Source organism: Hevea brasiliensis, chromosome 11, assembly GCF_030052815.1.
Source record: "Hevea brasiliensis isolate MT/VB/25A 57/8 chromosome 11, ASM3005281v1, whole genome shotgun sequence".
Taxonomy (NCBI): Eukaryota; Viridiplantae; Streptophyta; class Magnoliopsida; order Malpighiales; family Euphorbiaceae; genus Hevea; species Hevea brasiliensis.
The window spans coordinates 2,473,975-2,500,006 of NC_079503.1; the positions used below are offsets into that span (position 1 = coordinate 2,473,975).

The following is a 26,032-nucleotide window of genomic DNA, read 5'->3' on the forward strand; positions in this document are numbered from 1 at the left end:
ATACACCATAGATGACATTATGGGAATAAGTCCACACTTTTGCATGCACATAATTATTTTGGAAGAAAATTGTAAGCCATTTATTAAACATCAGAGGAGGTTGAACCCAAATATGAAAGAAGTTGTTAAAAAGAAAACTTTGAAGTTACTTGATATAGGGATCATATGCCCTATCTCAGACAGTACTTGGGTGAGTCCAATACATATTGTCCCTAAAAAAGGTGGAATGACAATGGTTAAAAATGAAAATAACGAATTAATTCCCACTAGAACAGTGACTAATTGGTGAATGTGCATAGATTATAGAAAATTAAATAATGCCACTAGAAAATATCACTTTCCACTTCCCTTAATTGATCAAATGTTAGAAAGACTGGCTAGGCACTCTTATTTTTGCTATTTAGATGGGTATTCGGGATTTGTCCAAATCCCTATCCATCCAAATGTTCAAGAGAAAATCACTTTTACTTATCCATATGGAACCTTCACCTATAAAAGAATGTCATTCGGGTTGTGTAATGCACCAACCACTTTTTAAAGGTGCATGATGGCAATCTTCTCAGATTTCATTGAAGATATAATGGAGGTTTTTATGGATGACTTTTCTATTTATAGATCTTCATTTGACATATGCTTGGCTAATCTTTCTAAAGTTTTGTAGCGATGTGCAGACATTGACCTTGTGTTAAACTGGAAAAAGTATCATTTCATGGTTCAGGAAGGGATAGTGCTTGGACATTTAGTTTCTAACAAAGGAATAGAGGTTGATAAAGCCAAGGTTGAAGTGATAGAAAAAATGGCCCCTCCTACCAATATCAAAGAAATTCGAAGTTTTTTAGGACATGCTAGTTTCTACAGACGCTTTATTAATGATTTTTCTAAAATAGCTAAACCTTTGTTTAATTTATTAAGTCATGACACACCATTTTGTATTTGAACAAGAGTGTTTGGATGCCTTTTGTAGGTTGAAGCAAGCTCTTATTACTGCACCAATTATGCAGTTGCCTGATTGGAGTCTCTCTTTTAAAATCATGTGCGATGCTAACAACTATGCGATTGGAGTTGTTCTTGGTTAAAGGAAAGACAAAAGGGCTTATGCTATTTATTATGCTAGTAGAACACTGGATGAGGCTCAGACAAATTATGCAACAACCGAAAATGAATTCTTAGCAATTGTCTTTGCATTGGAAAAGTTTAGACCTTACATTATTGATTCAAAGGTAGTTATATTTTTCAGATCATGCTGCCATTAGTTATTTTCACAATAAAACGGAGGCTAAACCTAGGCTCATTAGGTGGATTTTGATGCTACAAGAGTTTAATTTAGAAATTAGAGATAAGAAGGGAGCTGAAAATGTAGTTGCAGATAATCTTAATAGGTTGAAATTGGATGATGAAGAAATAGATGCAGTCCCTATTGATGAGTTTTTCTTGGATGAACAACTTTTCTCTCTTGTTGCTACATTACCTTGATATGCAGACTTGGTGAATTATCTATCTTGAAGAGTTTTACCTCTAGGAATGACATGGAAACAAAAGAAAAAGTTTTTGCATGAGGCAAAATTTTATAGATGGAATGATCCTTTACTCTTTAGGAGATGTTGTGATGGTTTAATAAAAAGATGTATTCCTGATGAGGAGATAGAGAGTGCTATGCATCATTGTCATGCTTCTGATTATGGGGGACACTTTGGAACCTCTAAAATAGCTAGTAAAATTCTTTAGGCTGGTTTCTTTTGGCCAAACCTTTTCAAGGATGTGAGAAAATTTGTGTTAGGATGTGATAAATGTCAAAGGAGTGAAAATCTGTCAAAAAGAGATGAAATGACCCTAAATGGTATTCTTGAGGTGGAATTATTTGATGTATGGAGAATAGATTTTATGAGCTCATTTCCTTCTTCATATGGTAATAAATACATTCTAGTTGGAGTTGACTATGTGTCAAAGTGGCTAGAAGCTGTTGCAACTCCAACTAATGATGCTAAGGTGGTAGTAAAATTCTTGAAGAAATTTATCTTGAGTAGATTTGGAGCTCCATGGGCTATAATTAGAGATAGGGGTTCACATTTTTGTAATAAGCAATTTGAGAGCTTAATGAGGAGGTATGGTGTAGTGCACAAGATAGCTACCCCATACCATCCTCCAACTTCAGGGCAAGTTGAAATTTCTAACAGGGAACTCAAACATATCTTGGAGAAAACAGTGAACAATTCTAAGAAAGATTGGTTTGTCAAACTAAATAATGCTTTATGGGCATATGGGACTGCTTACAAAACCCCTATAGGAACTACTCCCTCTAGGTTGGTGTATGGTAAGCCTTGTCATTTACCTGTGGAGCTAGAGCATAGAGCATATTGGGCCATTCAAACCTTGAATTTTGATCTCAAGCAAGCTGATGAGAAGAGGCTATTACAACTTAATGAGCTTGAAGAATTGAGGATGGATGCCTATGAAAATACCCGTAATTATAAAGAAAGAACCAAAGTTTGGCATGATAAGCATCTTAGGAAAAAGGAATTTAAAGAAGGTGATTCAGTTTTGTTGCTCAACTTAAGATTGAAATTATTCTTAGGGAAACTTAAATCAAGATGGACTGGCCCATATAGAGTTCTAAAGTTTTCCCTTATAAAGTAATTGAAATTTGGAGTGAAAAATCTGGAAATTTTAAGGTCAATGGGCATAGATTGAAGCATTACATAACTGAAGAACTAATAGAGGGAGCAAGCTATTACAAGCTCTCTCATCCCACACCTTCTTTTTAGTAAAATGCATCAAGAGTCCAGCTAAGGACTATAAATTAGCATTCTTGGGAAGCACCCCAAGTTTCTTTATTTTGGCTTTGTTGATTTACTTTTATTTGCATTACTTTTGTTTTTTTCTTAAATCTCCCCAAATTCAATTTTTGACATTGTTGAATTTTGTCTTTTGTAGATGTATTTCAAAGGGATGAAGGTTGTTGCACTACTAGTATCCATTGAATCTTCCAAGATTGATTTGTTTTCATTGCTTTCTGTGCAGGATCTCTTCTTAGCTTATGCAGAAAAATTCTGGCAAAAGGGTTCTGCAGTATGTGTTATGTCCTTCTTTATTGAGGTTGGGTATTTCCTTTACATATTTGTCCTTATCATGATGATATTATGGTAAGTGGGTCATTTTTGTGGTTTTCAACTTAATTGGTGATACATACATTTTGCATAGTTATTTAGGTCTAATTTTATAGCCATTTTATTCTATTATTAGTTATTTTTAGCTAATTTCATTAGTAAATTAGTTAGTTTTTCATAATTGTCGATTTTGGATTAATTTGTAATTTTTACTTTGTTTTGTAGGAAAAATGGTGTTTTTGAAGGACTGAAGAGAATTTTGCCATTGAGGAGTGTCTTCTACAGCCAAAGATGTCAAAAACAAGTTTTCAAGCTGAAATATGCATTGACCAAATTGTGCATAACTTGCCGCATAAGCTATACAGATCTGCATAAGGAGAAAGATCACTGTTCCAGAACCAGCCAAAATGTGCATAAGGAGACTGCATAGCTTATGCACATTCTCGCCTCCCTTATGCACCTTCACGGAATTGTGCATAACCTATGCACCAAGTCATGCGATGCATAAGTGACTCGTAACCAGTTAAAATCAGATAAGGGACTGCATAACTTATGCAGTCCACTTATGCAGTCCCATAAAGAGTTCATTAATGAGCTGGCAGAAGATTCCCTCAATTAATTCCTCCTAGAACATACCATTTTAGGGCTCCATGTCAAAAAAATGCTATAAATAGTCCCATTTTCCCATTTTAGAGAGAGACAAGGAGCAGAAAAGGAAAGGAGAAGAGAGGCAGAATTTGAGGAGTCACTTTCACCTTCCATACCATTTTCAACCAAGATTTGCAGATTTCTTTCTTCCCTTACATTTTTCTACATTTCTAGTGTTTAATTTCTTACTTCTTAGCTTAGATTAAAACTTTATTTCCATTTAAACTCATCATATCTTGTAAGCATTATGGATAGTGAGTAGTTTACTTTTGATTCTGGAGTAATGGTTGTAATATTTGAGATATTTTGTGGATTTTGATTGGGTAATCCATATTTTGTGGTCTTAATGAGTTTTATTCATTTCTTGTATGCTTAATGACATGCTTAGTGTAGGATCCCATTAAGTGATGTTCTTAATCCATGGTTGAAGCACCGAAAGGAGAAGACCTTATGATAGATAATCAAGAAATTGGACTTAATTAACTTAGACCTAGAAATAGGCTAAGGATTAAGAGGATTCACAGATTAATTAAAGAACTTAATGGGTCTTAATTAATTCTAACTCCACGAAAGTAGGATTAGTTTGATTAAGGCACTCTTTGTCTCACTCGAAAGGGAATTCAAAGGATTTAAGAATTAATCTCCTTAAAACCCATAAGTTTCATAAAATTGGATAACCGATTTAAATCCCAAAATAGCTCGAATATGAAATCCCGAACTCCGGAATCGCCTTTTTACCATTGTTAATTTTCAATTGAATTTAATTGATTGCCATTTTCAATATTGCCATATTTGAACTTGCCTATTTCAATTTGATGCAATTTTAGTTTAATGCGATACATTGTTAAATAGAATATTGATTTTGCACATATAGATTTTACGCTCCATTACTCATCAATTCACTTCTTTAATTTCATAGATACTTCGATTTAGTCAACTTTTATATCAAAAATTCAATCATTAACACGACTCCTCGTGGGATCGATATTTTTCTATACTACTTGTACGACCCGTGCACTTGCGGTAGGGACGCATCAAGTTTTTGGCGCCGTTGCCGGGGAGTTGTTTGTTTAATATTGAATTTTTGATTATTTTAGTTGTTTATAGTTTATCTTTGTTATCTTTTCATTTTGTGTTTGTTTGTTCTTTTTCAGGTACTTTTAATCTTTTATGAGAAGAGCTAGAAGCTCAAGTGACACATCCTTATTGTTCAATCCTGAAATTGAAAAGTTTTGTAAAGCCAACAAGAAAGAAACCAGAAAAAGGAAGGAAGCTTTGAGAGAGATTGAAATTGAAGCAGACATGGCTGATGAAAGAATTAGAATTGGTGTTGGTAATGCTGGAAATGGTCAAAACAATGAAAATGAAGCCCACGGAGAAGAAGTTGTTAATGCAAACGTGCCTAGGGGAAGTATGATGGATCATGCTTTTCCACGTTTTGATGACTTGAGAGAGAGCATAGCAAGACCAAGGATTGATGCAAATAGTTACAAGATGGATTTTGGAGTTCTTCAAATGATTCAAAATTCTCAACTTGGAGGTCATCCTTCTGAAAATCCACACACACACCTGAAGAAATTTGCTATGATTTGCGACATGCAAAAACAACCTGGAGTGTCTGATGATGCAGCAAGATTGAAGCTATTCCTATTCTCTTTGAAAGATAGAGCATTGGATTGGCTTGATTCTTTACCTCACAACTCCATTACAAATTGGGAGTAACTCACTGATGCATTTCTTGCACAATATTTTCCACTGAAAACTCAAGAGCCGAGGAATCAAATGACTTTTTCAGACCAAGAGAAGATGAAACTCTCTATGAGTCATGGATGAGATGGAAGGAATTAGAGAGATTATGCCCACATCATGCCATTCCAAAATGGATGATAAATCAGAATTTCTACACAAATGTCACTCCTGCAATCAAAAAAATTATTGATGCTCAAACAGGAGGAGAATTTATTATAAAGCATGAAGATGAAGCTTATGAGCTATTGGAGAAAATTGCAAAGAATACTCATCTTTGGAGTAGTCCAAGAGGACCAGCTCCAACTCAAAAGAGGCAAGCTGCTGGAATGTATGATCTTGACCCATTCAACATGATTAATGCAAAGTTTGATGCACTTACAAATGTCCTTGCTAAGAAGATGGAAGATTTGAGTATGTTGGTTAGTTCATCATCATCAGCTGGAAGTTCACAACAAGTGGCTTATGCAAAGGAAACTACCAGCTGTGGAGTAGACTATGTAGAACAAGCAGCATATGTTGGTAATTATGGAAACAAACAAATGGGGAATTCTTATTCTCAAACTTACAATCCAAATTGGAGGAATCATCCCAACTTTTCATGGGGAAATCAGCAAAATCAAGTTCAAAATCAGAATTTTCAACCACAACAGCAGAGTCAAGTTCCATATCAGCAAAATAGGCAACCACTGCCTAATTTTCAGCAGAAAAATATGAACCCTCCACCAAAACAGCAAGAACGAAATTCCATCACTGAAGCTTTATTGCAACAGATTCTTGCTAACCAAAATAAGCATGATGAGGAGATGAGAGAGATGAAAGCAAGGCTGGAACAGATGCAAACACATAACAGAATGCTGGAAAACCAGATTGCACAACAAGCATCTTCCTCAAGTGCTAAATCTTTTGGAAAACTGCCAAGTCAACCAGAAAACCCAAGAGAGCAATGTCAAGCTATTACTTTAAGAAGTGGGAGAGTTGTAAATAATGATGGGAGTGAAAAACACGAGAAGAGTGAAAACAGTGAGAAGAGAGAAAATGAGAAAAATACTGATGAGAGTGAAAAACAAGAGAGTGCAGAAAAATGTAAAGAGGAAATTGAAGAGAAGGAAGAGAAATATATACCTCCTGAACCCGACAAGCCACAACTTCCCTTTTCACAAAGCCAAGCTTGATAGGCAATTTGGGAAGTTCTTAGAGGTTTTGAAGAAACTTTACATAAATGTGCCTTTTGTTGATGCTCTTTCACAAATGCCCTCTTATGCAAAATTCTTGAAAGAAATTCTCTCAAACAAGAGGAAACTTGAAGATGATGAAACTGTAGCTTTGACTGAAGAATGTAGTGCTATCCTCCAAAGGAAACTTCCTCCAAAGCTCAAGGATCCAGGGAGTTTTTCAATTCCATGCCACATTGGGGAATCATGTTCTACAAAAGCTTTATGTGATTTAGGGGCTAGTGTTAGCCTTATGCCCCTTTCCATTTATGAGAAGCTCAACATGGGAGATCTTAAACCAACCCACATTTCTCTTCAGTTAGCTGACAGGTCAATTAAGTATCCTGAAGGGATTTTGGAGAATGTGCCTCTGAAGGTTGGGAAGTTCTACATACCTGTTGACTTTGTCATCTTGGACATGGAGGAAGATTTTAATATTCCAATTATCTTGGGAAGGCCTTTTCTGGCTACAGCAGGAGCATTGATTGATGTCAAGGGAGAAAAATTAACTCTTAGGGTTGGTGAAGAGCAATTGGTTTTCAATATTAATAACACTATGAAAAAGCATCATTCTGAAGCTGATACTTGCTTGAGAGTTGATATCATTGATGAGCTGGTTGAAGAACACTTCAGAAAGAAATATCGTAAGATCCACTTGAAAATTGTTTGGTTCATGGAGGAGGCATAGACTATGACAACCCTCATGTAGCTGCAAATGCTCAACACTTAGAGGGTAGTCCACCATTCATTTCTGCTCCAGTTTTTCAACTTACACAAAAGGAAAAAGTTGAATTTAAGCAACCATCATTCAAGGAAGAAGATGCACCTAAGGTAGAACTTAAGCAACTTCCTTCTCAGCTCAGGTATGAATTTCTTGGCACTAATAACACTTATCCAGTAATTGTAAATGCAAACTTGAGTACCTTAGAGGCTGATAAGTTGTTAAGAGTGTTGAGACAATTTAGGAAAGTCTTAGGATACACCATAGATGACATTAAGGGAATAAGCCCACACTTTTGCATGCATAGAATCATTTTGGAAGAAAATTGTAAGCCATCTATTGAACATCAGAGGAGGTTGAACCCAAATATGAAAGAAGTTGTTAAAAAGGAAATTTTGAAGCTGTTTGATGCAGGGATCATATATCCTATCTCAGACAGTACTTGGGTGAGCCCAGTACATATTGTTCCAAAAAAGGGTGGAATGACAGTGGTCAAAAATGAAAATAATGAATTAATTCCCACTAGAACAGTGACTAGTTGGCGAATGTGCATAGATTACAGAAAATTAAATGTTGCCACTAGAAAAGATCATTTTCCACTTCCCTTCATTGATAAGATGTTGGAAAGACTAGCTAGGCATTCTTACTTTTGCTATTTAGATGGATATTCAGGTTTTTTTCAAATCCCTATCCATCCAAATGATCAAGAGAAAACCACTTTTACTTGTCCATATGGAACCTTTGCTTATAGGAGGATGCCATTTGGGTTGTGTAATGCACCAGCCACTTTTCAAAGGTGCATGATGGCAATTTTCTCAGATTTCATTGAAGACATAATGGAGGTTTTTATGGACGATTTCTCTGTTTATGGATCTTCATTTGATATATGCTTGGCTAACCTTTCTAAAATTTTGCAGCGATGTGCAGATACTGACCTTGTGTTAAACTGGGAAAAGTGTCATTTCATGGTCCAGGAAGGGATAGTGCTTGGACATTTGGTGTCTAACAGAGGAATAGAGGTTGATAAAGCCAAAGTCGAAGTGATAGAGAAGATGGCTCCTCCTACCAATGTCAAGGGAATTCGAAGTTTCCTAGGACACGCCGGGTTCTACAGACGCTTTATCAAGGATTTTTCTAAAATAGCTAAACCTTTGTCTAATTTGTTAAGTAATGATACACCATTTGTATTTGACCAAGAGTGTTTGGATGCCTTTTGCAGGTTGAAGCAAGCTCTTATCACTGCACCAATCATGCAACCACCTGATTGGAGCCTACCTTTTGAAATTATGTGTGATGCTAGCAACTATGCAATTGGGGCTGTTCTTGGTCAAAGAAAGGACAAAAAGGCTTATGCTATTTATTATGCTAGTAGAACACTGGATGAGGCTCAAACAAATTATGCAACAACTGAAAAGGAATTTTTAGCAATTGTCTTTGCATTGGAAAAATTCAGACCTTACATTATTGACTCAAAGGTGATTATATTTTCAGATCATGGAGCCATCAGATATTTGCTCCGTAAAAAGGAGGCTAAGCCTAGGCTCATTAGGTGGATTCTGATGCTACAAGAGTTTGATTTAGAGATTAGAGATAAGAAGGGAGCTGAAAATGTAGTTGCTGATAATCTTAGTAGGTTGAAATTGGATGGTGAAGAATTGGATGAAATCCCTATTGATGAGTTTTTCTTGGATGAACAACTTTTCTCTCTTGTTGCTAAACTACCTTGGTATGTAGACTTTGTGAATTATCTATCTTGTGGAGTTTTACCTCTAGGTATGACATGGCAACAAAAGAAAAAGTTTATGCATGAGGTGAAGTTTTATAGATGGGATGACCCTTTACTCTTTAGGAGATGTTGTGATGGCCTGATTAGAAGATGTATTCCTGAAGAGGAGGTACAGAGTATTATGCATCATTGCCATGCTTCTGATTATGGAGGTCATTTTGGAATCTCTAAGACAGCTAGTAAAATTTTGCAAGCTGGTTTCTTTTGGCCAAATCTTTTTAAGGATGTGAGGAAATTTGTGTTGGATTGTGATAAATGTCAAAGGAGTGGAAATTTGTCAAAAAGAGATCAAATGCCCCTAAATAATATTCTTGAAGTGGAATTGTTTGATGTTTGGGGAATAGATTTTATGGGGTCATTCCCTCCTTCATATGGTAATAGATACATCTTAGTTGGGGTTGACTATGTGTCAAAGTGGGTGGAAGCTATTGCAACTCCAACTAATGATGCTAGAGTGGTAGTGAAATTCTTAAAGAAATTTGTCTTGAGCAGATTTGGAGCTCCTAGGGCTATAATTAGTGATGGGGGTTCCCATTTTTGTAATAAGCAATTTGAGAGCTTAATGAGGAAGTATGGTGTAGTGCACAAGATAGCTACCCCATACCATCCTCAAACTTCAGGACAAGTTGAAATTTCTAACAGAGAGCTCAAGCATATTTTGGAGAAAACAGTGAACAATTCTCGGAAAGATTGGTCTATCAAACTAGATGATGCTTTATGGGCATATAGGACTGCCTACAAAACCCCTATAGGAACTACTCCCTTTAGGTTGGTGTATGGTAAGTCTTGTCATTTACCTGTGGAGCTAGAACATAGAGCATATTGGGCCATTCAAACCTTGAATTTTGATCTTAAGCAAGCTGGTGAGAAAAGGTTGTTACAACTTAATGAGCTTGAGGAATTGAGGATGGATGCTTATGAAAGTGCCCGTATTTACAAAGAAAGAACTAAAGTTTGGCATGATAAGCATCTGAGGAAAAAGGAATTCAAAGAAGGTGATTTAGTTTTGTTGTTTAACTCAAGATTGAAATTGTTCCCTGGAAAACTCAAGTCAAGGTGGACTGGTCCATATAGAGTTTCTAAGGTTTTCCCTTATGGAGCAATTGAAATTTGGAGTGAAAAATCTGGGAATTTTAAGGTCAATGGGCATAGATTGAAACATTACATAACTGGAGACCCAATAATAGGAGCAAGCTGTTACAAGCTCTCCAATCCCTCACCTCTTTTCAGTGAAATTCATGAAAAGTCCAGCTAAGGACTATAAAATAGCCCTCTTGGGAGGCATCCCAAGTCCTTTTATTTTGCTTTTGCTAATTTACTTTCATTTTCATTGATTTTGTTTTATCTTAAATCTCCCCAAATTCAATTTTTGACATTGTTAAATCTTGTCCCTTGTAGATGTAATTCAATGAAGAAAGGCTGGTGAACTGTTGGGGAAGTAATTCTTAACTTGAAAAATTTTGTCCTTCAAAAGAACTGATAAGTTTTTGCTGCATAATCTGTGCAGGAGCTGCAATCTAGTTCATGCAGAGGAAAAATGAAATCTGCAGCAAAAAGGGTGTCTGCAGCAAATGGCTTGTATTTTTGGTGAGGTTGGATGTATATCAATGGAGGAAGGTTGGTGAACTGCTGAAGTTGCTATCTGGTTTATGCAGAGCAGAAAAATAGAATCTGCAGCAGATCACTTAAATTCTTGGTGAGGTTGGGTGTGTATTTTTTTTAATACTTGTGCTTATAATGTTAATATGGTGGTAAGTGAGTTATTTTTGCAGTTTTGAGCTTCTTTGGGTTATAGGATACAAGGTAGAAATGCTGCATTTTCTTGGCAAATCTTGGAGAGTTCATTTCTCATTTGTGGTTAGATGCAACTTTATGCAGATTTTTATGGAGTTTTATGTGCTGAATGTTGATTTGCAGAATTTGAGTCAAGATGGCATAGCTCTCAAAGGTCTTTTATGTAGGATCAATGTCTACATGCCTGTGTGATGCCTTTTTGATATACTTTGTATATATTGATGTGTTTTTGGTGAAAATTCTCATGGTTTATGCTTCATGGAATTATATTTCCTCATTCTAGGGTATTTTTCACACTTGCAATCCATGTTCTATTGCATTCTGGATCTTGTTAAATTGTGCATAAGCAACTGCATAGCTTATGCAATCCTGCATAACCACAATTCTTGCCATTTTTCACCTTTATTACAAGTGCATAAGGAGGGTGCATAGCTTATGCAACTCTGCATAGCCTAATTTTGTCAAATTTCACATCTCCAGAAACTTGCATAAGCAGAGTGCATGACCTATGCACATTTGCATAACCTCAAATTCTTTATTTTCTCTCTCTACCGAAGTTTGCATAAGCAGAGTGCATAGCTTATGCACTTCTGCATAACCAAAAACTCTGAATTTCCAATTCTGCCGAGGGGTGCATAAGCAGAGTGCATAACCTATGCACTTCTACATGACCAGAAACCCAGAAAAATCAAAGTTGCCGAGACCTGCATAAGCAGAGTGCATAACTTATGCACTTCTGCATGACCTCATTCTCTGAAACTCAAAACTCACCGAAGAGTGCATAAGCAGAGTGCATAGCTTATGCACAACTGCATGACCACCAACCCAAATTCCAAAAATTGCCGAACAGTGCATGAGCAGAGTGCATGACCTATGCACTTCTGCATGACCCGATTTTCTGAAAAACCACTTCTGCCGAGAGATGCATAAGGGGAGTGCATAACTTATGCACTCCCGCATGACTTCGCTCCTCAAAATTTCAAGGGTCACCGAAACATGCATAAGGAAGGTGCATGACTTATGCACAACTGCATGACCACCAACCTAAGATTTCAATACCAGCCGAACAGTGCATAGGTTATGCATAAATCATTTTTCACTTATGCAGTCTTTTACATAACTCATTTAAATCAAAATTTTTTCCTTTTCCTTTCCCACCTTCACCCCGATAAACCCTGTTCACTTCCCTTCCTCTCTCACAATCCTCATTCCGGCATAACTCCTTCTCACACCTTCTCCTCCATTTCGATTCTCACTACATTTGCCCTAATTCTCATTCTTCTTCGATTTTCTTCTTTCCCCCTTATCTCTTCCATCTTCCCATCGGCAATGGAGTCCCCTCCACATTCCCGCCCCGCTTCCCCTCTCCAAGTTTCACCATTGTCATCGATACCCCCCACTCCCAATTCCCCTCCATAAGCGACACCCCCACCACCTCCCCCAACCACATACAAACGCAAAATCCGGTCAAAATCTGTGCGACCCATGTCCTCTGCCCCTCCTCTGTCCAAACGCAAAGACCCACCCACCCCATTGTCGGAACCGCCTCCCAAAAAGCCAAAAGCTCCAGCCTCTACACCCTCTTCCAGCAAAAAGACAATTTCGGCAACCTCATTTGTATCAAAGCTACCCTGGCCTCTCCCTGATACGATTCAAAAAGCAGCTTTTAAGCGACTTAAGGATAGGAAGGTACAACCCACTAGGTATATATCTGCTGATGCTTTACAATCTCTTGGTTTATTTGACAATGTAGTTGCATATCTTGATGGTATGGGTTGGACAGAATTTGTGCATAAGCAAGAGATAGTTTATCCAATTCTAGTTTTGGAGTTTATTTCTTCATTCTCTGCTACCCTCAACTTGCATGATGTAGACCATAAGCCAATTATGAAATTTAGATGCTTGGGGCAAAATAGAGAGCTGTCATTAGACCAATTTCATAGCATTTTCGGTTTTGCAATTGATGGGTTGTTTAGAGTACCACATACTGGAGTAAGTATAGCCAGCAAGGGCATTTGGAATGCTGCCCAATTTTGGAGAATCATCACAAACCAACCTCAAACTTTCTCTGCTGGAAGATCAAAAACATCCTAAATACTTGACCCTGTACTTAGGTTTATTCATAAGCTGATGGCTAGCACCATATTGGGCAGAGGGACTAGTTCTGGTGCTGTGGGAAAATCTGAACTATTTATGTTATGGTGTGCATTTCACAAAGTTAAGGTATCTCCTGGTTATTTCTTTTGTGAACATGTGCTGCATATTGCCACCAAATCCATAGGTGACATTGTTTTGGGTGGGCTCATCACTGTCATAGCCAAGCATTTTGGTTTTAATCCTGCAGAGCACTCAATACCAGCACTTGAGGACACTTCATATTTTGATACTGCACACTTAACCAAAACAGGGTTCAATTTGTCATGTTTTGATACTGTCCACCCTGCAGCAGAAACTGAGCCTATTGCACAACCAGAAACCCAACCTTTCACATCAGTCCCACAGCACCCTACTACACCTACCCCACCCCCTCAGCCTGCTCAGGACATTCCAGCTACCTGCTCATTTCATACCTCCTACAAATGAACCTTCCTCATCCACAAGACTCTCGCATTCAACACTAAAGCCTTATTCACCTATCTTGAAAGGCTTAGTGATGACATATACTTTGTGGATAGGAAGCTTGACACTGGTCTTGATACACTCAAGGATCGTCATGATCAACTATTTGACCTTGTCATGGAAACCAGGGACAAACAGAAAGAACTGAAGGAGATGGTGAAGCAACTCATGATCTTTTTGGGCATGCCACCCCCACCTCCATCACCTCCTCCAGCACCATCATTTCGACAGCCAGCAGCAGCCACCAGCCCCTTAGCAACATCCTTGGACAAAGGCAAAACAATAGACATAGATTAGCTGCTTTACTTTTGTTCAATCTTATAGGACCTTTTCTTTGTAAATATGTTCAAACATTTATAGTTTGTTTTGGATTATGTTTGTTTATTCGAATTAGTTTGTTTTAAATTGCTTTTTCTTGCAGTTTTATTAGATAGCTATTACATTAGTCTTCTTTGATTTTCATTGCACTTATTGCCCTTTTGTACATATTTGCCCATACTATGTATATATTTCAATACTTCTACTGCTGGTTGTACATTCCCCTTGCCAATTCCCATGCAGCAGCTTTTGTATACACTGCAGGTTGTATTCCCCTTATGCATGTTTTGCATAGCCTGTGCAACCCTTTCTGCTACTTATGCAGCACTGCACAGGTTGTATTCCCCTTATGCAACTGTCCTGCATAGCCTATGCAACATATATTGCCTCTTATGCAGCACTGCATGGCTTATGCACCTTACCTATGCACATGCTCGGGCAAGACTTAACTCTGCATAACCTGTGCAGTTTCTTATGCATCCCTTTATCTTGAATTCTCATCTGCTACATACCAGGTAACTCTTTCTTTTTGCTCTTAATCTTTACAATTCCTGGTAATTACCATTTCCTTTGACTTTTGATAACACATTGCATGAGACATTGAGGACAATGTCCAATTTTGAGTTTGGGGGTGCACATTCTGATTTTTGCTTTATTTTTGCTTCATTTTTCACATTTTGAGTTAGGAACATCTCATCCCATTTCATTTACATATATTGTAAATATTTTACATATATTTCCACACATACATATACATAACACATTTACACACACATTATACATCACTTAGAAATTGTACACATTGCATACAAATAGACTCCCTCCATTTAGTTAATGCATTACTCATTTTAGGAATCATGCATCATGCATTAAAATCTTTTGCCAAATCCCTTGAGTATTGAAAATGTGCCTATGAGAATGATTTGACTCACCCTTTAGTTGGGTTTGTGGATTGAAAGTTTCCTAAAAGGTGCAAAGTTTTGAAGTGTCTATCCCTTGCCTATATCTTCTTAGCCAAAAAGCCACCCAACTAGTCATTTGGAGAAGGAAGTGTTTAGAGGGAGTTATTGGATATAAGATAGTCAAATGATGTCTCACCAATCCTAGAACAAATTTTCTAAACCTTTCAAGGCGAAATACCAGCTTGTACTTGAAGAGAGAGATGATTAGGCATTCTTTGATTTAAAACCTTCTCATTTTAAACCTTTGGCCCTTTTTCCCAATTAAAATTTACCCTTGCAAACCCCTTTGAACCTTTTTATCCCTAATTTTTCTTGAAATCCTTATTAGTACCTAGCCAATGAACCAAACACTCCAACCCTTTTCATGAGAATAATTATTCATAATATTAGGTACATAAAAAAAATAAATAAAAAAAAATATATATATATATATACAATAAAAGGGAGAAGAAATACTTGTCACCTTGTAAAAGTGCTAGTATATGTGCTTTTCACCATTGTCATTCAAAATGAAAGAAATCCACCCAAAGTATTAAAAGAAATGAGTTTGGGGGTGGCATTTTTAGGGACAATCATCAAAAGAAAATGCAAAATACAAGTCTAAAGTATCAAAATGTCCCTCCATTTTATGTGTCTTGTAAAATATGCTAGCACTTGACAATCCTCATTATGTATTTCTCTCTCCTATATATATATATATATAAAGAAAAGAGAAAAAGATATAATAAAGTGTACCTTATGTTTCAAAATTGCAACATATTCTCATGCTTTGAATACTTTTTACCCATTTTTCTTCTTAGCCTCTTTTTGAATCCCATGGCCCCATTACATCCCTAAAAAGACCTTTGATCTCTTGATAGTACTTGCTACATTAGTGGAGATAGGAGTAGGGAATTTGCCTATGGGATTGGAAAACTATTCATCTATTCATTCAATTCCATCATTCCATATAGAGACACTTTGACTATTGATTGTTCTAGAATTCCTTTTGAGCATGACCCTCTCTTTTGATTGGTTGGTTTAGAGATTTTGAATGATAATTGACTTGATGGCTAAGCGGTGAAAACTTGGATAAGCATTAAATTCTTTGCATTTTGAAGGATGGGTATATGGATTGCTGGTATGGCTGAAGGTGTGTTAAGTTACTTCAATTGGTAATTTTCATAACTCTTTGGATAAGGCACCCCTAAAAACTTTGCACCACATTTTAAAGTTTGCTTGAGGACAAGCAAAAGCTTGAGTTTGAGGGTATTTGATGCATACATTTTGCATAGTCATTTAGGTCTAATTTTATAGCCATTTTATTCTATTATTAGTTATTTTTAGCTAATTTCATTAGTAAATTAGTTAGTTTTTCATAATTGTCGATTTTGGATTAATTTGTAATTTTTACTTTGTTTTGTAGGAAAAATGGTATTTTTGAAGGACTAAAGAGAATTTTGCCATTGAGGAGTGTCTTCTACAGCCAAAGATGTCAAAAACAAGTTTTCAAGCTGAAATATGCATTGACCAAATTGTGCATAACTTGCCGCATAAGCTATGCAGATCTGCATAAGGAGAAAGATCACTGTTCCAGAACCAGCCGAAATGTGCATAAGGAGACTGCATAGCTTATGCACCTTCACGGAATTGTGCATAACCTATGCACCAAGTCATGCAGTTTCGCATAAGTGACTCAGAACCAGCCGAAAACTGCATAAGGGACTGCATAACTTATGCAGTCCACTTATCTGATCCATAAAGAGTTCATTAATGAGTGTTGTAAGATTCCCTCAATTAATTCCTCCTAGAACATACCATTTTAGGGCTCCATGTCAGAAAAATGCTATAAATAGTCCCATTTTCCCATTTTAGAGAGAGACAAGGAGCAGAAAAGGAAAGGAGAAGAGAGGCAGAATTTGAGGAGTCACTTTCACCTTCCACACCATTTTCAACCAAGATTTGCAGATTTCTTTCTTCCCTTACATTTTTCTACATTTCTAGTATTTAATTTCTTACTTCTTAGCTTAGATTAAAGCTTTATTTCCATTTAAACTCATCATATCTTGTAAGCATTATGGATAGTGAGTAGTTTACTTTTGATTCTGGAGTAAGGGTTGTAATATTTGAGATATTTTATGGATTTTGATTGGGTAATCCATATTTTGTGGTCTTAATGAGTTTTATTCATTTCTTGTATGCTTAATGACATGCTTAGTGTAGGATCCCATTAAGTGATGTTCTTAATCCATGGTTGAAGCACCAAAAGGAGAAGACCTTGTGATAGATAATCAAGAAATTGGACTTAATTAACTTAGACCTAGAAATAGGCTAAGGATTAAGAGGATTCACAGATTAATTAAAGAACTTAATGGGTCTTAATTAATTCTAACTCCACGAAAGTAGGATTAGTTTGATTAAGGCACTCTTTGTCTCACTCGAAAGGGAATTCAAAGGATTTAAGAATTAATCTCCTTAAAACCCATAAGTTTCATAAAATTGGATAACCGATTTAAATCCCAAAATAGCTCGAATATGAAATCCCGAACTCCAGAATCGCCTTTTTACCATTGTTAATTTTCAATTGAATTTAATTGATTGCCATTTTCAATATTGCCATATTTGAACTTGCCTATTTCAATTTGATGCAATTTTAGTTTAATGCGATACATTGTTAAATAGAATATTGATTTTGCACATATAGATTTTACGCTCCATTACTCATCAATTCACTTCTTTAATTTCATAGATACTTCGATTTAGTCAACTTTTATATCAAAAATTCAATCATTAACACGACTCCTCATGGGATCGATATTTTTCTATACTACTTGTACGACCTGTGCACTTGCGGTAGGGACGCATCAATTGGGTTGTGTGATTCAATTTGGACATATTGTATTTAATTGGCATAATTTGGAATGCCTATTTTCTTTGGTGAATAAGTGCAACTTTGTGCAAATTCTTATTGAACTTTAATGTGCTAGAATGTTAATTTGCAGGGTTTGAGTTGAAATGGCACTGTTCACAAATATCTCTTATGCAGAAATTGCTATCATAAACTTGTATGGTGTAATTAAGATGGATTTTGCATGTGTTGATTTGTTTTTGATGACAAGTTTTCATGTTTTAAGGTAGAATTTCTTCATTCCCATGCATTTTCCAAATTTACAATGCACTTTTATTATAATTTGAATCTTGTTAAATTGTGTATAAGTAACTGCATAACTTTGTGTAGATTCTTATTGAGACTCATTCCCATGCATTTTCCAAAAATTTTCATTCTTGCCGAAATCTGCATAAGTTCTTGTGTAACTTATGCAATCCTGCATAATTAAAATTTTATCATTTCCATTCTTGCCGAAATCTGCATAAGTATTTGCATAACTTATGCACTCTTGCATAACTTAATTTCCTGAAATCCTCATTTCTGCCGAATTTTGCATAACCAAGTGCATAACTTATGTACTATTGCACAACCAAATTTACTGGGATTTCTTTTCTACCGAAACTTGTATAAGAGCATGCATGACTTATGCACTCTTACACAACTAACTTTTAAAAAATTCTCATTCTTGTCGAAACTTGCATAAGTGCCTGTATAAGTTATGCACATCCATTTTCCCCTTATGCAGAAATTCGCATGTCCTATGCAAATCAAAATTTTCATACACCCAATTTCCCACCTTTCACTTCCCATAATTACTGTTCACAACCACCCTCCCTCCCACTTTTCTCGGCATTACTTTTTCATTTTCCTATCTTTTCGCCGACCAAAACCCTAATTTCTCCTCTATTTCTTTTATTTTCTTCTTCCCTCCTCTATTCCTATCATCATCGACCACTGCCATGGAAACTTCTCCCCTTTCCCCTCAAGGCTCTCCTCTCCAAGTCACTCCCCTCGCCATTCAAGCCTCGAATCCCGATTCCCCTCCACCACAAACCTCTCAACCTCCCCAACCATCTACCTTCAAAAGAAGAATCTGGTCTAAGAAAACCTGACCCATGGCATCTGCACCACCTCCTGCAAAACGCAAGGACCCACTTGCTACTCCTCCTTCTGAGCCTACACCCAAAAACCCCAGAACTATGACTTCCAAATGATAAGGGGCTAGTGCTTCTGCCTCTACCCCACAAGCCAAATCTCCCTCCTCTAGCAAGAAGCAATCCTCATCCGCTGCAACACAGGTATCCAAATTACCTTGGCCTCTTCTTGATGCAACCTATAAGGCAACTTTTAAGCAGCTAAAGGACAGAAAAGTTCAACCCACTAGGTACATTTCTATAAATGCCCTCCAATCTGTTGGTTTATTTGATAGTGTTGTTACCTACCTTGATGGTCTAGGTTGAATGGAATTTGTGCATAGACAGGAGTTAGTTTATCCAGCCATAGTTTTGGAATTTATATCCTCATTTTCTGATACCTTGAAACTGCATGAGATGGATTACAAGCCAATTATGAAATTTAGGTGCTTAGGGCAGGATAGGGAGTTATCATTGAACCAATTTCATAGTATCTTTGGGTTTGCTATTGATGGATTATTTAGGGTCCCATACATAAGCACAGAGGTAGCAGATAAAGGAGTTTGGAATGCTATTCAGTTTTGGAGAGATATTGCACGAGATGATGAAGCAGCTTATGGCTTTTTTGGGTATGCCACCTCCACCTCCATCACCTCCTCCAGAGCCACCCCTTCAGCAGCAGCCAGCTCCATCCAGTCCTCTAGCAGCACCTTTGGACAAGGTCAAAGCCATAGAAATAGATTAATTTTTATTTTACCCTTGTTCAACTTCTTGGAGCTTTTATTTTTAAATGTAAAGAATAATTTTAGTTTGTTTCGAATTCTATTTTCTTGAAATACAATTGGATGACTATTCCATTGGTTTTTCATTGCTTCTATTTACCTTTGTTGCTCCTTTATGCATACTTATCAATAGATTGTATATATTTACATGCCTATGCAGTTGTTTTCAAGTTGTTCCTTGATATATCATTATGCTGCAGTTATTCAGTATACTGCACAGGCTATGAAACTGCTTATGCAGCTACTTTTCAACTTATATTTCTCCTTATGCAACTGTTTTGCATAACCTATGCAGTCCCTTATGCAACTCATGCCATCCTGCATAGCTTGTGCAGTCTCCTTATGCAACTGTTCTGCAAAGCATTTATTCTGCATAACCTATGTAGCTTTCTTATGCATCATCATCATCTTTTCTATTCACATTTTAGATGCTAAATTACTGCTCCATGCCAGGTACCTCCTTATCTTTGCTTCTAAATTTAACAATTCCTGGTTATTCCTCTTTAATTTGAATTTTCCTGCAGCACTACCTTAGACATTGAGGACAATGTCCAATTTTGAGTTTGGGGGTGTGCATTTTGATTTTTGCTAAATTTTTCACATTTTGAGTACAAGAACATCTCATCCCACTCTATATATATATATATATATATATATATATATATATATATATATATATTGTAAATATTTTGCATACATATTACACATACACACATATTTAGCACATTCACATACACATTATACATCACTTTGAAATTGTACATAATGCATACAAATAGATTTCTTCCATTTCTTCCATTTAGTTAATGCATTGCTCATTTTTAGGAATCATGCATTCATGAAATAAAATCTTTTGCCAAATCCCTTGAGTAATGAGAAGTTGCTTATAAGAGTGATTTGACTTACTTTTAGTTGGGTTTGTAAATTGAAAGTTTTCCTAAGAGGTGCAAAGTTTTAAAGTGTGCATTATTTGCTTATATCTTCTTAGCCAAAAAACCACCCAACCAGTCATTTAGAGATTGGAGTGCTTAGATAGAGCTATAGGATAAAAGGTAGTTAAGTGATGTCTCACCAATCCTAGAACAAATTTTCTAAACCTTTCAAAGTGAAATACCAGCTCGTACTTGAAAAGAGAGATGATTAGGCATTCTTTGACTTAAACCTTCTCATTTTAAACCTTTGGCCTTTTCTTCTGACTATAACTAACTCTTGTAAGCCCATTTGAGCCTTTGTATTCTAAATTTTTCTTGGAACCTTTATTGCTACCTAGTCAATGAGCCAAACACTCCAACCTTTTTCATGAGAATAATTATTTATAATATTAGGTACACTATATATAAAAAAAAAGAAAAAAAAAATGAAGGGGAGAAAAATGCTTGTCATCTTGTAAAGTGATAGTCTATGTGCCTTTCATTATTGTCATTCAAATTGAAAGAAATCCACCCAAAGTGATTAAAGGAAATGAGTTTGGGGGTGGCATTTTAAGGGACAATCATCAAGAAAAGATACAAGATACAAGTTTAAAGTTATATCAAGAAGAAATAAAGTAGAAATATATTGCTTGAATAATGGCTACTTTCACCAACAAATTTCAATTGTTTAGACACAGAATTATAATTTATAATTCAATGGAAAATATTTTCAAGTGCTAGCTATTTTAAGTCAAAAATCGATTTTCATGCCTTCGATTTTAAACTGTCTCAATTCATTTGAATATTAACAATAAAATAGCCCTATACTTCTAAAAATTTGAGATAAAACATTGATATTAAAAATTTAATAAATAAATCAATAAGTTTTAACTTAGTTATACTAATATTATCTTCAGAATTAGGAATGAGTCCCTCCATTTAATGTATTTTGTAAAATAGGCTAACACTTGAAAATTTTCATTGTGTATTTCTCTCCTCTTCATATATATATATATATATATATATATAAGTGTACCTTATGTTTTTAAGATTGAAAATATTCTCATACTTTGAATCCCTTTTATCCTTTTCCTTCTTAACCTCATTTTGAACCCCATAGCCCTATTACATCCCTAAAAGACCCCTGATCTCTTGATAGTAATTGCAACATTAGTGGAGATAGGAGTAGGGAGTTTGCCTATGAGATTGGAAATTCATTCATTAACTCATTAAATTCTATCATTCTATATAGAGATACTTTAGCTATTGATTGTTCTAGAATTCTTTTTGAGCATGACTTTTTCTTTTGATTGGATGGTTTGAGAATTTTGGATGATAATTGACTTATATTACTTTGGCAACAAAAGGATAATAATAATTTTATGAGAAATTTTATGAAATACCCTCATTTACATAGGAGTAGTAAGCCTTTTAGGGGATAATATAGCCTTTTCACATGACAAAATATAACTCATTTGAATATTTATGACATTGCTAAAGTTGTGATATATTGTTTAGATTTAGGTTGTATCACTAAATGAGATTGAATGGGTAAGGATGGCTAAGCAATGAAAGCTTGGATAAGCATTAGATTCTTTGCATCTTGAAGAATCTGTATATGGATTGTTGGTTTGGCTAAAGGTATGTTAAGTTACTTTATAGCTCTTTGGACAAGACACCCTTAAATTTGCATTATATTTTAAAGTTTGCTTGAGGACAAGCAAATATTTGAATTTGGGGGTATTTGATACATACATTTTGCATAGCCATTTAGGTTAGATTTCATGGCCATTTCATTTACTTATTAGTCACTTTTAGCTAATTTTATTAGTTATTTAGATAGTTTTTCGTAATTATCAATTTTTGAGTTAATTTGTAATTTTGCTTTGTTTTGTAGGTAAAATGGTGTTTTTGAGGGACTAAAAAGAAATTACGCCAATGAGGAGTGATTCCTATAGCCAAAGATATAAAAAACAAAGCTTAAAAGTTAAAGAATGCAAAATGGTCGAAATGTGCATAACCTGCTATACAAGTTGTACAGTTCTACACAGGGAGAATAAGCAAATTCTTAAACTTGCCAAAATCTGTATGACTTATGCAGGTTCACACCTTGCTTATACAGCTTCACGGAATCCTGCATGACTAACTGCATAATTTATGCAGTTTCACTCCCTACTTATGCAGCTTCATGGAAAGAGCTCTCAAGCCTGCTGAAAACTACATAAGAGCCTGCATAACTTATGCACTCTACTTATGCAGTTTCGTAGAAGACTCCAAAGCTTGAAAAACCCGCACGACCAACCTGCATAGCTTATGCAACATCACGGGAAACACCTAGAACTATCAAATTTGCATGGAACCTGCATAAGAAACTTGCATAACTCTTCACAATGAGCTGGCAGAAAGATTCTCTCATGTGAACTTCACCTCAAATCACACCATTTTAGGGCTACTTATCAGAAGAATATAAATATGTCCTTATCTCATTTTGAAAAGGGAAGAAAAGAGAGAAAAAAAGGAAGAAAAAGCAGCAGCAGAGGAACGATCAGAAAAACAGAGCAGTGGAAACGTCACTTCTCATTTTCTAAACCAGATTTGGAGCTTTCCTCTTTTCTTAACTATTTTCTACCTTTCTTATATTGGGTTTCTTAGTTCTTAGCATAGATTCAAGTTTTATTTCCATATTTACTCAGAATTTCTTGTAAATATTATGGATAGTGAGTAGTTTTCATAGATTCTGGAGTTGGGATGTAATATTTGAGATATCTTGTAGATTTTGATTGGGTAATCCATATTTTGTGGTTTTTATGAGATTTTATCTATTTTTTATATGCTTAATGACATGTTTAGTGTAGAATCCCATTAAGTATTGTTCTTAATCCATGGTTGAAGCACTAAAAGGAGAAAACCCTGTGATAGATGATCAATAAATTAGACTTGATTAACTTAGATCTAGAAATAGATTAAGGATTAAGAAGATTTATAGATTAATTAAGAAACTTAATGGGTCTTGATTAATTTTAACTCCACGAAAGTAGGATTAAGTTAATTAAGACATTCTTTGTCTCACTCGAAAGGGTATTCAAAAGATTTAAAAATTAATATTCTGGAAACCCATGATTTCCATAAGATTGAATAACCAATTTAAAAATCCCATAATAGTTTGAATATGAATTTCCAAACTCCGGAATTACCATTTTACCATTATTAATTTTAATCGAGTTTAATTGCTTATCATTTTAAATCTTGTTATATTTTAATTTGCTTCTAATTTAGTTGAATCTTCATATTGGTAATTAGATTGTTAATTTTGCGTATATAAATTTCTTACCTCAAATTCTATCAATCTATCACTTGAATTTCAAAATTAACTTAAATTAATCAATTTTTATATTAAAAATTCAATCATTAACACAAATATACTATTTGTACGACTCGTACACTAACGGTTAGGCCATATCATCAATTCTTGATTGCTTTACATCCAATGGACTCTGCCAATGTCAATGAAGAGATGGGCACACCAGATGAGGCAAGTAATCATGCTGATTGCTCAGGGTTCTTGAGTCAAGGAAATGAAGTTCAAGAAGAGGCTCATGATGGTCAATGTCAACAAGTAGCCGCTCAAATTTAAATTTAAACTCTGACATCCTTATTCAGACCCACGATGCAGTAATCCTCGATAACTCAAGAGACGCGCAAACCTCTCCGGCACAGCACTCAAATGGTTACAGCTATGAGCTGGACATGATTGATAGGATGCATTCATGGGATTGCCCATCTGTCCTTCCTTGTGATGAGTTTGAATAAGCCCACTCAATCTCTGGTAATTCAAAAAGTCAATCATGGGCCCAAATAAACAACATGATAAGGTCTCATTGGATGGACCCTCAAACCAACAGGTTAATTCTGCTGCTGAATAAGGTCCAAGTTTTGATTATAATGTGCCACTTTCATTCTTTAAGGCAAATACAATCCAAAAGCAAAGGAGAAAGTCCACGCCCATCTTAGAACTGTTAGATTTATATTCAAAATTGAGCTCTGTTGGGAAAAATAAAGAGAAAAGGAAGCATTCAAAAAAAGCTTTTGTGGCGTCGGACAATGACATCAAGAGAAGGAACGATTTTCTACTTCTCTTGCCTAGAAGTAATGAAACTGAGGCTACAACAGTTCTTTCTCCCTCAAAGGAACCGGCTCAAATATTTGAATTAGGAAAAGATCTCGAGTTTGAGTACGAGAAAGAAGATAATTTTGTTATGAACCACTATGTGAATATAATCAAAGGAGATCTCTGCCTCTGTAACAACCAATGGGTAGGTGAAGGATAGCAAGATTCCCTCCAAGTGTGGAAATGAAGATCACGTAGAGAAAATAAGTGGGAAAGAATTGAAGCTTACAATCTATGACAGTACTGGACAAGAGAGATTCAAAACAACAATACCTTAGATATTTGTTTATTGAATTGAGCGCTAAAACTACAGAAAATGAGGAGAAATGCTTTGTAGATCTGGCACTTAACATGTTGGAGAAATTAGAAAGGCGAAGGCAAGAGGAATTAGAAAGGAATTGTTGGGAGGAACTGAAGAATAATCCACCAGAACAGGAAAAATCTAAACCTAAACCCGAATCATAAAAAGTGGAGGTAAAATCATCTTCATATCCTAGACTGCCAAGTGGAGTTGGAGGTGCTAAATGTTGAGGTTAATCAGTGTCACATGTGTTCTGAAGTAGTTGTTCTCTAAACTTGGCTACCTATTTGTTTTGGATACCTCATTCACACTGAGTGTTTAGCCTTTGTTCATTGTGTCTTGCGAGTCTTAATTGTTGCTATATTGTTGGTTTTTGTTGCTTAGTTGGTATGTTATTGTATCTTCAAGCCCCAGAATGTTTTGTTGAGTTCGGTTGCTACTACTTGTGTCCTATCGTGTGCTTTGCTGATAAGTGATTCATTACTTCTATGCATGTCTACGTTGACTCTATTTTATCTTGTATCATATTTTTCAGATTTTAACTTTACTTGTTTCATCCTAAATTGGGTGCATCAGATAGTCTGATGACTGAGATAGTTAGACGACATAAACTAAGTTTTTTTTTTGAGCCTATAATTTTCAATAAAATCATTTTACTTATAAAAAAAGAAAAATTGGAGAGCTGTAATTGATGTATCACCATCCTTGATGCCATGGCTTTAAATTGTTTTCAGCACTAGTGTGTATTTTAGGTATTTTTAACAATCACATACATATCAGATAATTCTAATAAAAATATTTCAGAATCATCTTCTCCGATTACATTTCTAACTAGTTTACCATAAAAATAATGAACATATAGTTGCTAACTAGAAGCAACATTACGAAAAATCTGATAAAAGGAATTATTCAGATAGGTACAATATTTAGAAGTTGATAAAGGAACCCAAAGCAGC

General features: G+C 35.7%; 1 non-coding gene across 1 annotated transcript; it reads right to left on the bottom strand.

Annotated features, from left to right (window-relative positions):
- Window positions 1-5,518: 5,518 nt before the first annotated feature.
- LOC131170879 (small nucleolar RNA R71) lies at window positions 5,519-5,625 on the bottom strand. The gene has a single exon (XR_009141644.1). It is a non-coding gene; the product is annotated as a small nucleolar RNA R71 (small nucleolar RNA).
- Between the last annotated feature and the right edge of the window lie 20,407 nt (window positions 5,626-26,032).